The following is a 15,286-nucleotide window of genomic DNA, read 5'->3' on the forward strand; positions in this document are numbered from 1 at the left end:
CAGTAAATGCTGAGTGAATAAACTCCTAATGAATGAAACTGGGCCTCTGAAGTTTGTTCTGAACAGCACTTGGTATAGGCTTTTGTGCTGTTGGTCAGTTTTCATGAAGATTCTTGCTACTAAGGAATTTGACACCCATTGTACTCAGAGAGAGCAGAATTCCAGGAGAAACCAATAGAAGAGATATGTCCAAAAATCCATTGAAAATTTCACTGAGAGATATTTATCCCTTTAATCCTGCAAGTTGTTGCATGTAATGGAAGGTTCAGTCGGATGAAAACAGGACTGTGAGCTGGAAAGAGACTTGGAGTCTCTTGGCTGACTCTGCCACAAATGGTGTTACCTTCAATTTCTGTGTCTGTAAAATGAAGTCAGTGGTCTCCAAAACGAAATCTTGACTAATGACAAATCATTTGATTAAATATCGATAGGTTCCCCATGTGATTTTGATGCACAAATCAGATTTGGAAACCACTAGGCTGTGTGATCTTGTCCTGTGAGTCTATCATTGTCAACATGGAAAGTAAATTTGTTTTGCTGACTGAAGGCTGTGTAACTTAGAAGTGGAAAGAGACATAGAATTGAGTAACCCATCTCTATGGGGTAAAAAGATGAAACACATTTAGTTAGTCCAAAGATAAAATGGAAAAATAAATATGTTTTAAGATGATTTGTTAGAGAAAATATTTTCTTTGACAGGATATTAGAGAATTTGTCAAGAGTTATTAAACAGGAGAGTCAAAGGTTCCATTGCAGGAACTTAATAAATATTTGTTTATTAACTGATTAATGTGCTAATGCAAGCAGAGGAGGAATTCTATCTTTGTTTTAAAGTCAGGATTTCTAATTGCCCTTTCAGAATAAAAATATGCTCTGTGTTCAGCTAAGCAACCTAAACTGTCTATTCCATTATTCAAACAAACACCAAAAAGGATTTAATGTATCCTCTGGCAACCAAAGATAAAAATCCCAGGTCAAGCTTCTTTCAGGCAGATATTAATGGTTACTTTTAGTTATCAAAAAACCTTGCATAATTCATGTGCTGTGCTTGACAAAGTAGATCTAAACTCTGGGGCCCTCAGGAATTTCAGGCAGAATTCCTTACTCTTTGAGGGTGTCTTCGTTCCCCAGCCTGGGTGTTTATCATGCCTCTGAGTGAAACCCAAAGGATAATGATGGCAGCCCTTTTCAAAACAGAAGTGATCCAAGGTCCTTTTAAAGTGCAGCAACCAGAACTATTGATTCTGAAGTTGAGCGATTTCCAGCGGTACCAAAGAATTGGTATATTATAGATATTCGAATATGTCTTCTATTCAGCACATGCCAGGTCCCCCTCTATTCAAACGTGCTCAACATGTATTTTTATTCAACATATTCAAAATGTTCATTCTTCAAAAAGTGCTTTCTCCATTAGCCAGCCCCCTGCAAGTCAGTTGTTCCCACTTTTCTTCCACTGATGCGGAGGTCATGTGAACGCTGTTTGTTTTGTTAAGATGCTGTCATCTGAACCACAGAGTCACATTTCATGCAAATTTGAATTATGCAAATTTTAAATAATGCTATGTAAAATGGCAATAAAACACTGCTGGAGACTGCTCAATTTCAGAATAGGCAACATTTGAAGCAGTGTAAATTCCTCCAAATTTGCATGATTTATCCAGAATGGCGTCACAAATCCGGAGCACAGCCAGTGAAATTTACACCATGTTTAGACCTGGTCTGGCGGCTGCACCACATTTACGGTAAACAGAAACCTCCACGGGCACTGGCCTGAATGACGAGGAGTTGCACCGTGAATCAACGCAGACGTTTTCCCGAGTGATTTTTGTGACTATAGCGCTGTTTTTTAAAAATTCATTGCGTTAATAATTTAACGTCTTTTCTATCCTATGAAATAATCATGTAAGCTATTATAAAATAGTGGCACTGAAAATATGCTGTAAATGATACTTCATTCAGTTTCCACAGGGGAATGGTTCCAGATCCCCGGCACCTCCCACCCCAGGATACCGAAATCGGCAGATGTTCAAGGGACTGAAAGACGATGGCCTAGGGTTTGCATAGAACACACTCACATCTTCCTGTACAGGTTTTTTTTTTAGACAGAATCTCGCTTTGTTGTCCAGGCTGGAGTGTGCAGTCTGAGCTCAGTGCAACCTCCGCCTCCCAGGTTCAAAGGATTCTCCTGCCTCAGCATCCCAAGTAGCTGGGATTACAGGCACCCAACACCACACCCAGCTATTTTTTCTCCTTTTTTTTTTTTTTTTTTTTTTTTAAGTAGAGATGGGTTTCACTGTGTTAATCAGACTGGTCTTGAACTTCTGACCTAAAGTGATCCACCCACCTTGGTCTCCCAAAGTGCTGAAGTTACAGGCGTGAGCCACTGCACCTGGCCCCTTCCCACATACTTTAAATCACCTCTAAATTAATTATAATACCTAATTCAAATAGTTGTTATACTGCTTGGTTTAGGGAATAATGGCAAGAAAAAGTCTATAAGTGTTCGGTACAGACAAAACCACCTTTTTTCTGTTTGCTTTTTGAATACTTTCCATCCAATGGTTAGTTGATTCTGAGAACGTGAAACCCCTGGATACCGAGGGCCAACTGTAGTATGAAGTGACATTAGATGTGGTAGATGAAGAAGGCCTGTCACTGGCCGTGATCCACAGTGCCATTAATTTAGGAGAAAGACTGCAAAATAAAAGAGATCTTGCTAGGACTTTTTCTGAAGCATGTTTAAAGCAACTGTGCGGTGAATACAGACTTACGCTCTGGGAACACATTCCCTCTCTGTCTTGTGATTCTCTATGGAAAGTCTGACTGAGATCGGGCACGTTTGGATGACGCTGGTCTTCAGGAGTACAGTTACCTTTTTATTTATTTATTTATTTATTTTGAGACAGAGTTTCGCTCTTGTTACCCAGGCTGGAGTGCAATGGCGCGATCTCGGCTCACCGCAACCTCCGCCTCCTGGGTTCAGGCAATTCTCCTGCCTCAGCCTCCCGAGTAGCTGGGATTACAGGCACGGGCCGCCATGCCCAGCTAATTTTTTGTATTTTTAGTAGAGACAGGGTTTCACCATGTTGACCAGGATGGTCTGGATCTCTTGACCTCGTGATCCACCCGCCTCGGCCTCCCAAGTGCTGGGATTACAGGTGTGAGCCACTGCGCCTTTAAACTATTTTCATGTGAAGATAGAGCATGTGCTTCCTAGATCGTAATCTCAGAAGGAAGCAGAAGCCATCTGTTGTTGTTATATCCTGAACTCCAGTTAGCTAACGACAATAATGGTGACATTGCGATGGTCGTTTACTCTTCGCAAAGTGCTTCTGTCACAGTTCACCCTTGTGACGACACTGCGAGGTGAGTTTTCTAGGCTTCTACATTTCACAGGCCAGGACCCAGAAGCGTAGAGATGATAGTCATTGATTTTTCTGGGGGAATAATGAGCACCCATTCCGCAGAGCTGCTTTCCCTTCTCCTGGGCCTGAAGTTCCCCTGGGAGGGTCTTGGCTGGCAGCCCGTGGCAACCAAGCTTCTTTGTTCAGTGTTAGACACACCAGAATTGGACACAGGTCCAGGGTGTGCAAGTGTGTTTGGAGAAAGAGGGCCTTCCTTCTTACCCATTGCATAAATGAGTTTAAAAGAATCCTCAAACCACAGATGCTCTAGTGTGTTTCTAAGTCCATCCTCCACCCCCACTTGCCCTCTTTGGTATACACACTTGTTCTGAGGTTGGGGAAGGAGACTTCGGAGGCCCCGTGACTTGCCCTAGTTCACTCAGACAATTGGTAGAAGAGCCAGGCCTAGAACTGGTTCTCTGCATCCTCCCATCTTGGGACATGGCTAGCGTGCCCTGGTTCCCTGGTTATCCTTCAGGTGGGTGGGCCAGACTGCAGGTCGGGACTCAGATAAGGCATCTGGGGGACACATAGAGAGGTCTTTGTCAAGAACAGTGAAGCCTGAGAAACAGAATGAAATCTTTGGCTGTTGTGGCTGCAGAAAGAGGTGGTGTAATCGACTTCCGTTGGAACCCAGGAAAGGAAGCTGGGAGCGGGTGATGTCGTATTGTCGGGGCAGGTGGCGTCCGCTACCCAGGCCGCAGGCACTGGGCCCCCTTTTTGGGAACAGGTCTCCTGCCCCTGGGAGGGTGTCCAGCACTAAAAAGTCAGAAGTTCACCCTCACAGGGACTGGAGTGGTTGGCAAGAGACATAAATGGATATTCAAGTTTAAGAAATTAGGGCTGGAACCTGGTGATTATGTCCAAGATGGGGCTCAGCGGGGAGGGGGCAAGGCAATAGAACAGGGTGTCAGCGTATTGGGCCAACCTCGGTAGGCCCATGGACAGGGTTGGTCCAGAGGTGAGATGGGGGTTGAGCCTGCAGATTTGATACAGTTAAGGGGTTGGTGCAGGGACAAAGGTGAAGGCTGCTGACCAGGCAGAACTTTGCACTGACTTTCAGCACAGTGCTCTTTTCTGTTAAATGTTTATCTAGTAGAAATTCAGCAAGGCTGACTTTTCACCCTCGTACCCTACAAAAAAGCAAGGGTAAAGAGATGTGAGGTTCTGACTTGCTCCTGCCAATTTGGGGAAAGCAGTTGTATTTACCCAGATTTGGCAATCCCATATTGGATAGCTTGAGCAAAGGAAAGTCACAGCCCATGGCCAAGCTCCCAGTTCTTCCTAAATACCAGGAAAATGGGCTTTTAAAAAGTGTTACATAAGTCATCCTACTGAAAAGTCAGGTAGGGAGTACAATGTGTGGTTCAGTCAGTAAGGCAGTTGCCACTAGACTCGTGGAGGAAAGCGGGAGGTCGAGGCTCATATTGGAGGCAGCAGAGAGAGGGGAGGAATACTAGTCTTGCAGTCAGAAAACCTGGTCGCCTCTGTCCTCCCACTGCTCTGGGCAATGTCGTCATCTACATCCCGGGGAGTACACATCCCAGAGAGGAATAAGGAGTCAGTGCAATTGTATCTTTGCAAGTGCATTGAAAGGACTGCAGAGAGTCATTCTCCTGTATTTTGCATCCACCACCCCTTTCCTCTTTCTTGGCTATTCAGATATTCTTGGCTGAGTCGGGGAATGAATACCCAGCTTGGTTAGGCAGGTGTGGACTGAGGCCGGTGACCAACCTCGCTGTCCCTCAGGAGCCTGGTGGCTGGTCCTTCTAGCAATAACTCACCTGTGTCTAATCCCACATTGACCTTCTTAGAGAAAGGCTATCATTCTGCTGTCTGTCCAGGCACTGAAAGGATCATGATCAAGTCATACCCAATGAACTCCTTTTTTTTCTCTAGAAAATACTATCTTATAGAGTTGCACGTGATCTTGTTGTAGAAGGGAGGGAAAAGCAGACTGATTAAGAACATAGCTTCTTGATTGAATATTTCCTCAGAGTTGATTAATATCAGTGTGCTAGCCAGAGGGAGATCATCAGGTCTCTGTTCTTGGCCCTGGTCAAACTCTCAACGTCACGAGCAATGCAGAGAAAGCAGAGAAAGCATGCTGATCAGATCTGCAAATGTGGGAAGAATGCTTACAACCGAAGAACAGCTACTAACTAAAAAGATGTTAAACACAAACAAATAAATGCCCATAAGATACGATTAATGATCCCCCCCCCCGGGGGTGCACTAGAATCAAAGGGGAAACATTTTTGAAATATTCATGCCTTCTAATTTAGTTTGATTTCCCTAGGAATTAAAAAAAGAAAAGAAAAGATAAAAAGAGAGAAGCATCACATGACCAGGATCCTTTCCCAGGGATTCTGATTGAGTACAGGGCCGGTCTATGTGAAAATCATTTTAGAAGGGAGTAAAGGCAAAACGAAACCAGGATGCAAAGTGGCAGACACTTGACGATACTCAGTGTATAAAAACACACGTGCAAACAAAGACAGTAAGAAAATACAGGAAACCGGTAACTGCGACTGACTCGGGATTAGCAAACGGACTGATGATGTGGCCTTATTTTCACTCTATTTTCCACATGAGTCTTCTATAATCTTTTTAATCAAGGGAAAACGTTGATTTTTAAAAAAAAGATGTTGGAGTTGACTGACTACTTTGTGTGAGCCAAGTGTACAGTGTCGGCTACTAAGAATCTGTCAGAATCATAGGCTGCCCGTCCATGAACATGGTATCTGCTTCAGATCACTAATGACAGCACAGGCTTTGTTCTGGGCAGAACTCTGGAGTTGTCCTGGGACTGTGGAACAGCTGGAGCTGTGTGTGACTCTGTGGGCCACGTATGGACAGGGATATCATCCACCCGGAAATGAAGGGTCTGCAACATGAGTCAAGAGCAACAGCCTCGTTTGGAAAAGAGGAGACAGGGTCTATGGCAACCGTCTCTCTGTATCTGAAGTGCTTTACTAGAGAAGAAGGGGCAGGCATCCCCAAAAGCCATTCGTCAGCAAGAACATGCTGGCCCAACCTCAGAAAGAGCCTGAAAGAATGAAATGGTGCAGCAGCGGGGAAGGCTGCCTCCAAATGCATGAGGTTCCCATTATGCAAAGTGTCAGTGCTTGCTCTGAAACTTTATGGATTTGGTAGAAAAGACTTCTGTGTCCTATTTATTCATAAATGTATTGAGATGCTCATTTATTCAGTAAATATTTATTGAGAAGATTGTGAGTTGCAGGGAAGTTGGAGTAAGTGCCTTTCAAAAGTTCTTTCTGAGCAAATCATGCTTCTGCTTAGCTCAAAGGAAGTGTTGGGGCTCTTATACTGTGTTGACTGAAGAAAAGAAAATCAAGCTTTTAGAGAATTAAAGTTATCTTTATTCAGAAGTCTGACTCAGGACTATGGAGGGAGGACTACAGCCTGGGCGGAGTTTTTCAGAGCGATCAGACGCCTTTCAAGCAGTGTTTTTGTTCATAGTTTATGCAAAATCACATCGGACTTGTTCAGAAGTCACAGTAAAGCAGAAACATCAAGGTTTGGATGTAAGAGTGCATCTGATTATAGGCCACAGAGGCATAATCATGAGCCACACCAGATGTTACCTCACGTCTAGGAAAAGGCAAAGACTAGGGTCACTTACCTTTCCTGGAATACGGTGACTCAGGCAAGAAATGTGGGAGCCACGTGCTCTATCCTGCTGAGTCTTCAAAGCATCCCGGAGAGCTGCACATCACCGGAGTCAGGGGCTTTGTGAAATGATGCTGGCCAGCAAATTGGCTACTCTGTCGCACAACTATATTTGTTCCACAAAGTTTTATTAGGTGCCAATTACCCAAGGAAGAGTTACTAGCGGGCTCCGTGAATTTAAGATGCATGGATTCCGAGCCTGCAAGGCTAAGGCCTTCAGTTACAGGAAACTCTGAGCCGTCCTGAGAATCCAGGCCCCATTCCAGATGGAGTCATTCTGCTTGACTGATCAGGCCAGGGAGCAAGACGAGCCCAAGCAGGAGGTGAGCAGCCTGGAGAGAGCCACTGAGAGGGGCTAAGGCCAGGAGACGGGGCAAGGGCACAGAGAAAACAAACCAGACGAGGCCAGAAAACAGCTGACTCTTACACTGGAGTGAGTAGAAATACAGACAATGAAAAGGCTGGGAAAACAGTCCGATTTTCTCACAGAGCACCCCTCCCCGTCCCTGCCTTCCCACCGTCCCCATTATCTGGCTTTTTACAGAGGTCGTCCAGTTAAAATGAAGTCGTTAGGGTGAGCCCTAATCCAGTGTGATTGGGGTCCTTATAAAAAGGGGCAGTGTGGACACAGGCAGACATGCATAGCGGGAGGCTGAGGTGAAGACACACAGCGAGGACGTGGCCGGGGAAGATGCAGGTGGAGACTGGAGCTCTGCAGCTACAGCCAAGGAATTCCTGGGGCCGCTAGAAGCTGCAAGCGGCATGGAGCAGGCTCTCCCTCACAGCCTCGGGTGAAACCAACCCACCCTGCCCACACCTGAGCTATCCCGGACTTCCGGCCGCCAGGAATGAGAGACAAAACCTTTCTGTTGTTTAAGCCTCCAGTTCATGGTTCTCGGTTACAGTGGGCCTAGGAAATTAACACAGCTGGGAAGCTTCCTCTTCACCAGGTAGTCAGCCTGACTCGGGTAGAAAAGAGAAACCCAGAGCTCATGTTGCACTGTCGCCGGATGGGAGGTGGAGGTAAAGTGAGGCACATATGGCAGGACGTTGTGGGTCTGCTGGGGAAGGGCAGAGCAGCTGAGGATGCCTGGCAGGGCGGACAAAGTTTTCTGGCTCCCACCTTGGCCATGGCTGTGCCCTGTTGTGCCTGCAGATCACTCCACCATTGGGACCTCTCTGTTGTCACCTGCAGAGTGAGTTTTTGGAGTGGGTGTTGTTCCAGGGCATCCTAGGAGGTCCGGACATCTGCAGTAGGCAATAGGAGAGAATATCTGATGAACAGGGACCATGAAAACATTTTCCAAATTATGATTAATTTGCAGAGTGCAATTCCACAATTCAAAAACTTTTCACATTCCCCTTGACTGGTGTTTCCTCATTGATTTCTCACCTGGGTGGATGTCATTGATAAAGTGAGTGGGAAGATGACGTCAGTGGCTTCAGGAGGGGGAGAGGCACTGAGTGGCAGCTACAGAATTAAGCTAGCTGCAGCCTGTTATATCCAATTCAAAAGCAGAAGTGGAAAAAAAAAAAAAATCACAAAAACGAAGAGGTCCAAAAAAGACATTTTTGATCTCTTAGAGAATAAAAGAGAATGCAGAGGGGCCCCGTATCATAGACAATTGGCGAACTTCTTGTCTGCCACTTCAGTCCCGGTGGAATTACATGTCAGTTGCATAAATTGCTTTAATTATTGGTTTGGCTAAAATGATATCCAGAGAGAAACTCTAGTGTCCTGTGGGAGCCACATCTCTGAAATACCCAGATTTGGAAATAATTAACCCCTCCAATATCTACCCCCACAGTCTGCAATCACCTAAATGTTGCAACAGCCCAAATGTGAGTTCTCCCTTCCCCGCAAAGTAGGGATTATGGGATGAGGGGAGATGGTGCCAGCTTAACTGGGGCCAGACACAGCTATGGTTTAAGCTGGAAGCAGGGACCTTTGAGGCTATCTATGCAACCTTCCAGTCCATTCAGGAAAGTAGAATATAACCAAATGGGAGGGTTTTTCATTGATTCATTCAACAAATCCTGATGGGAACTTACAACTTTCCAGGTGCTAGACGCTGGACACGCAAGACGAACATTCGCTTCACTAAACTCGCTTTACTAAGTTTTTAATTTCAGATGAAAAGCTGGAAATTACAATAAGAATTGGGACGGGAACAGAAAATAACAAGGGCAGTGAACTCTGGCAGAGTGGCCAGCTTTGATAGACACCTCCGTGAAAGGTGTGGAGCAGCTGGCCACGGGAAGATGGAGAGCAAGCCCAGTCTATGTGGAGGGAATGGCATGAGCCAAGGCACTGAGATGGGAAATTAAATGTCTGCTTCCAAAAAAGAGCGAGACACTGAGAAAACAAAATCCACAAGTAGGACAAAGAATTAGGATCTAGGAGGAGCCACAGACAACAATTTGCCAGTCATCATGAGTTTATATTTTCTAAAGTATAGGCTGGGCACGGTGGCTCACATCTGTAATCCCCGCATTTTGGGAGGCTGAGGCAGGAGGATCACTTGAGCCCAGGAGTTCCAAGACCAGCCTGGGCAACATAGCAAGACCCTCTCTCTACAGAAAAAATTAAAAATTAGCCAGGAGTGGCTGGGCATGGTGGCTCACAACTACAATCCCAGCACTTTGGGAGGCTGAGGTGGGTGGATCACCTGAGGTCAGGAGTTTGAGACCAGTATGGCCAACATAGTAAAATCCTGTCTCTACTAAAAATGCAAAAATTAGCTGGGCATAGCGGCGGGCACCTGTAGTCCAAGCTACTTGGGAGGCTGAGGCAAGAGAATCACTTGAACCCAGGAGGCAGAGGTTGCAGTGAGCCAAGATTGCACCACTACACTTCAGCCTGGGCAACAGAGCAAGACTCTGTCCCAAAACAAAACAAATTAGCCAGGAGTGGTGGTGCATGCCTGTGGTCTCAGGTACTTGGGGGGCTGAGGTGGAAGGATTGCTTGAGCCTGGGAGGTCAGGGCTGCATTAATTGATGATTGTACCACTGAACTCCAACCTGGGTGACATAGCAAGACCCCATCTCAAAAATTAAAAAAAAAAAAAAAGTTTAGAGAGGTTCATTTCTGTCCCTGAAGTCTCACAGCAAGCCAGTGGAAGAGAGGGGCTAGATGCAGAGCTCCGAACTATTTTATATCATTACCTCCATACCCCCGTCTCTTCTTACCATATTCATCATGTTGTACAACGGACCTCTTGATTATTCCTCCTGTATAACTGAAATTTTATGTCGACAAAGTATTTTCCTAAATGGTTCTTCTCTTCTTAATAGATGTTCTGCTGTTGGATTAAATTTTTCCCCTGCCAGCCAGGCGCGGTGGTGAGCCACCATATGTAATCCTAGCACTTTGGGAGGCCGAGGCAAATGGATAACTTGAGGTCAGGAGTTCAAGACCATCCTGGCCAACATGGTGAAATCCTGTCTCTACTAAAAATGCAAAAATAAGCTGGGTGTGTGGCAGGTGCCTGTAGGCCCAGCTACTCAGGAGGCTGAGGCAGGAGAATTGCTTGAACCCGGGAGGCGGAGGTTTGCAGTGAGCCAAGATCTCACCACTGCCCTCCAGCCTGGATGACAGAGACTCAGTCTCAAAAAAAAAAGAAACATTTCCTTTGTCTTATAAACTATGAAGATTTTTTCAAAAGAAATAAGCTGATTTTTCTTCTATTTCGCCCCAACTCTCTTCATGATACCATGCCTGCCTCACACATACACCTTCTCTTAGGGAAAATGTGCTTCATACATGCAAAATGACGAACCAAGTCCTCTCTGTAACCAAGCAGAACAACTTGAGTTTAACTCTATTCTTATGCTTCCAAAATATTGGAACCCCTGTATGTTAAACAAGTGAATTGCAGATTTGGAAGGAAGGTAAGAGTTCATTTTGTTTTAATGCATTCATTCATTCATTTGCACACTCATTCAACTGGCCAGTGATCCCCTGAGGAATGCACAGTGCCCAGAGCCTGACTACTTCCCTGGCGACTGCACTTTCCCATGCTGCTCTGATGTCCTGTGTACTTGTCTGTACCCTCCATGAGACCAAGAGCTCCATGGGGAGGGCATCGACCTAGCCTGAGCACCAGAGAGCCCCCAGTGCTTAGCATAGTGCCCAGCATGTAAAAAGCGCTGAAGTCAAAGGAATGGCTGAATGGATGGCTGAATAAGTAAGGGCTGAATATCCTCAGCTCTTAATGAGAAAAGTCACCTGTGAGAAGGTAATCTGTGGAGATGCATGCCCCAGCTTGTCTTCAAGCACTGTCAACAGGGAGTTCAGATACCATTAAATGCTCATCCACCATGAAGGACCACTGAAGTCCAGCAACAAATTCTACAGGGACCATGGTCCTCCCAACATTTCCCAAATTTCCTGTCCTATTGTTTCCAACAGGCAACACATGTGCATTATTCCAGAGTCAAAGCAAGGCAACAAAATGCACTTTGGGAAGCCCCAGCTGCTCTACTCCCCAAGCCCTGTCTCCTGCTCGCCCTACGTACAGTGACCATGAAGACTGGTTTGTCTGGAACAGTTCCAAACTATGTTTGTTGTCTTGTTATAAATATTGTTTTTTGAGACGGAGTCTTACTCTGTCGCCAGGCTGGAGCGCAGCGGCGCAATCTCGGCTCACTGCAACATCCGCCTGGGTTCAAGCGATTCTTTCGCTTCAGCCTCCTGAGTAGCTGGGACCACAGGCGCGTGCCACCACGCCCGGCTAATCTTTGTATTTTTAGTAGAGACGGGGTTTCACGATGTTGACCAGGATGGTCTCGATCTCTTGACCTTGTGATCGGCCCGCCTCGGCCTCCCAAAGTGCTGGGATTACAGGCGTGAGCCACCGCACCCGGCGTGTTATAAATATTAATAGCAACCCTCTCACTCTCAAAATTATTCCATTTGGGCAAAAAATAATATGTTGACCCTATATATAGTTAGGCACTTTCACCACTTCCTTCAAGCTTGGCTTGATGCAGAATCAAGCCAACAGGAGTATGCATTTCTGTTTCTCCCTCTGTCTTAAGTATTCTTTTCAGCACCTGGCTTCTCTTCTTCACAACAGGGAACCCTTTTGCAGAGATGATCCTCATCGTTTCTTTCTTTTTTCTTTTTCTTTTTCTCTTGCAGCTGCATGGCACCCACCGTGTAGAGGTCTCGGCTCACCGCAACCTCCGCCTCCTGGGTTCAAGCAATTCTCCTGCCTCAGTCTCCCGAGTAGCTGAGACTACAGGCGTGCACCACCACGCCCGGCTAATTTTTGTGTTTTTACAAAATTATTAATCAGTCTGCTACTGATGGGCAAGTGGTTATTTCCAATTGTTATTACAACCACTGGATCAATGCTATTCATTTACATGTGTGGAGTTGTATTTATAGAAAAATACTCAGAGGTAGGATTGCTGGGTCTAATGCAAGTGTATCTGTAATTTTAAAAGATATCACCAAATCTCCCTTCATTGAGGTTGTGAGGTTCTGTAGTTCTAACACAAGATCTGAGAGCTCATGTTTCACTGCAACTTTGCTCTTAAATGTCTCACAGACTGCATGATTTCATCCAAAATGTGAAACTATATCCCAGAGGGAAGCACCATTGGCTTGCTCCTTTCCCCAAACTAGACTTGGCTCCCTAGACCTGGCAAAGACGTGGTAGTACACTGCTTATTTCAATAAGATATAATTTGGTGATTTTTTTTTTTTTTGAGATGGAGTTTCGCTCTTGTTACCCAGGCTGGAGTGCAGTGGTGCAATCTCGGCCCACCGCAACCTCCGCCTCCTGGGTTCAAGCAATTCTTCTGCCTCAGCCTCCCAAGTAGCTGAGACTACAGGCATGCGCCACCACACCCAGCTAATTTTTGTATTTTTAGTAGAGATGGGGTTTCATCATGTTGACTAGGATGGTCTCGATCTCTTGACCTCATGATCCAGCCCCCTTGGCCTCCCTAAATGCTGGGATTATAGTCATGAGCCACCGCGCCTGGCCATAATTTGGTGATTTTTAAACAACATTCTCTCTATCAGACACTTTCATCAACACTAAGAACTTTCAGTATTTTCCTATCTTTTTTTTAGTGATTAAGTTTTTCTAAGAAACCACCTAACAATAGGGTTGTTAACTGGTGGTGTTTCTTCAGTCAGATGCATAAAAAGAATTATTAAGAGCTATGGAAGACTGTCCTGTCCGTAGAGCTGTGGTAATTCCGCACGTAGCATTTGGCCCTGTCAATAGATCCGTGGTATCTATTGTAGTATCTTGGCCCTGTCAGTAGATCTGTAGCAATCTGGCATGTAGCATTTGGTAAGTACTTACCTGATGTCACACCTTTCAAACTCTTCAGGCTGATGAGGTAAATTGGGTGCGTTGCCCACATCCTGCTGTGCTAAAAATGAGGCTACGTCATTTAACTCATGATCGAAGCATTTCTCGAGCTGAGGTCCGTAGGCCACCTGTATCTAAGGCACCTGAAGTGCTTGTTAAAGGGCAGGTTCCTAGACTGTACTTCAGAGCCGCTCAGTTTCTCTCTGCCAGTCTCTTCTAATGTCATCGTTCTGATCATTGCCACTGTGGTCATAGTACTGGACGTCGTGTGCAGGACACCATGCCAGTGACCCGCAGAAAACTCCTAGCTCTTCTGACTGATTTTTAGAGAGCATTGTTTTCCCTTTCTTCTCTCTTTCTCTCCTTTTTCTTTCTTTTTCTGTCTCATTGTTTTTTGAGACAGAGTCTAGCTCTGTCACCCAGGCTGGAGTGCAGTGGCACAATCTTGGCTCACTGCAACCTCCACCTCCCTGGTTCAAGCGATTCTCCTGTCTCAGCCTCCTGAGAAGCTGGGATTACAGGCGTACACCACCACACCTGGCTAATTTTTGTGTTTTTAGTAGAGATGGGGTTTCACCATGTTGGCCAGGCTGCTCTTGAACTCCTAACCTCATGATCCACCCGCCTCAGCCTCCCAAAGTGCTGGGACTGTAGGCGTGAGCTGTTGTATCCGCTGTCTCACAGTTTTTAAAAGAATGTTTTATGGGCTGGCCACAATGGTTCACACCTGTAATACTGGTGCTTTGAGAGGCCAAGGCAGGAGGATCACTTGAGGACAGGAGTTCAAGACCAGCTTGGTCAACACAAGACCCCCATCTCTACGAAAAATTTAAAAATTAGCTGGATTTCCAGCTACTTGGGAGATTTCTTGTGCCTAAGAATTCGAGGCTGCAGTGAGCTATGAACACACCACTGTACTCCAGCCTGAGTGACACAGCAAGACCTTTCTTTAAAAAAATTTTTTTAAATGTTTTATTACAAAAATGTTCAAACATATGTGAAAGTAGAAAGAATAGTATAATAACCTAGGTATCCATTGTCAATGTTAATAATTATTAACTCATGAGTAATTCTGTTTCATCTGTATCCCCACCAATGTGCCCCCAGTGCCTGGAAATCCCAGAGTTCATATTTTCCCTCTGGAAACATAATGTAGTGTGTATCTAGAATGCTTCCTGCTCCCAGAGAGCAGCAGCTGAGCCAGGGAATGAGGCCCCTCGGGCAGGTGGAGGGAGGTTACCTTGGAGGAAGGATGGCCTAGTTGGGTGTCTGGTGCATGTCCTCTGAGCTGTGTTATTCTGCGATGAGGGGCTGTGCTAGGCACATTCTAAGGTCCTACCTGGCTCTAAAATGCAGGCTCTGTTCTGTGTCCTGAAGTGACTGTCCCTGCTTAATTGTTATGGCTTAAATACTTCCCAGACTTTCCCCACACTTTAATAGGTTTAGCTTCTGAATTCCACCAGCATTTTGCCCTCATTCCCTATATAAGCACTTAAATTCCAAAAAGTACCCTAAAAATCCCACAGTCCTACAGTCCTCCTCAAAATCCTGCCTGAATTGGAAGCAGATATTTTCTTCTCTTTTTAAAGAAACAGATGGCTGGCCAGGTGCAGTGGCTCACGCCTGTAATCTCAGCCCTTTGGGAGGGGGAGGGAGGCAGATCACCTGAGGTCTGGAGTTCAAAATCAGCCTGATCAACATGGAGGAAACCCCGTCTCTAGTAAAAGTACAAAATGAGCATGGTGGTGCATGCCTGTAATCCCAGCGACTCGGAAGGCAGAGGCAGGAGAATCGCTTGAACCCAGGAGGTGGAGGTTGCAGTGAGCCGAGACTGCGCCATTGCACTCCAGCCTGGG

General features: G+C 45.6%; 1 long non-coding RNA gene across 1 annotated transcript in view; it reads right to left on the minus strand.

Moving 5' to 3' along the window:
• Nucleotides 1-7,208: 7,208 nt before the first annotated feature.
• LOC128931526 (uncharacterized) overlaps nucleotides 7,209-15,286 on the minus strand; it is a 28,566-nt gene continuing 20,488 nt past the window's right edge. Inside the window, exon 2 of the long non-coding RNA XR_008479950.2 lies at nucleotides 7,209-8,345. This is a non-coding gene — a long non-coding RNA (uncharacterized LOC128931526). The remainder of the gene's footprint in view (nucleotides 8,346-15,286) is intronic.

The sequence above is a fragment of the Callithrix jacchus genome, chromosome 3 (genome assembly GCF_049354715.1).
Source record: "Callithrix jacchus isolate 240 chromosome 3, calJac240_pri, whole genome shotgun sequence".
NCBI lineage: Eukaryota > Metazoa > Chordata > Mammalia > Primates > Cebidae > Callithrix > Callithrix jacchus.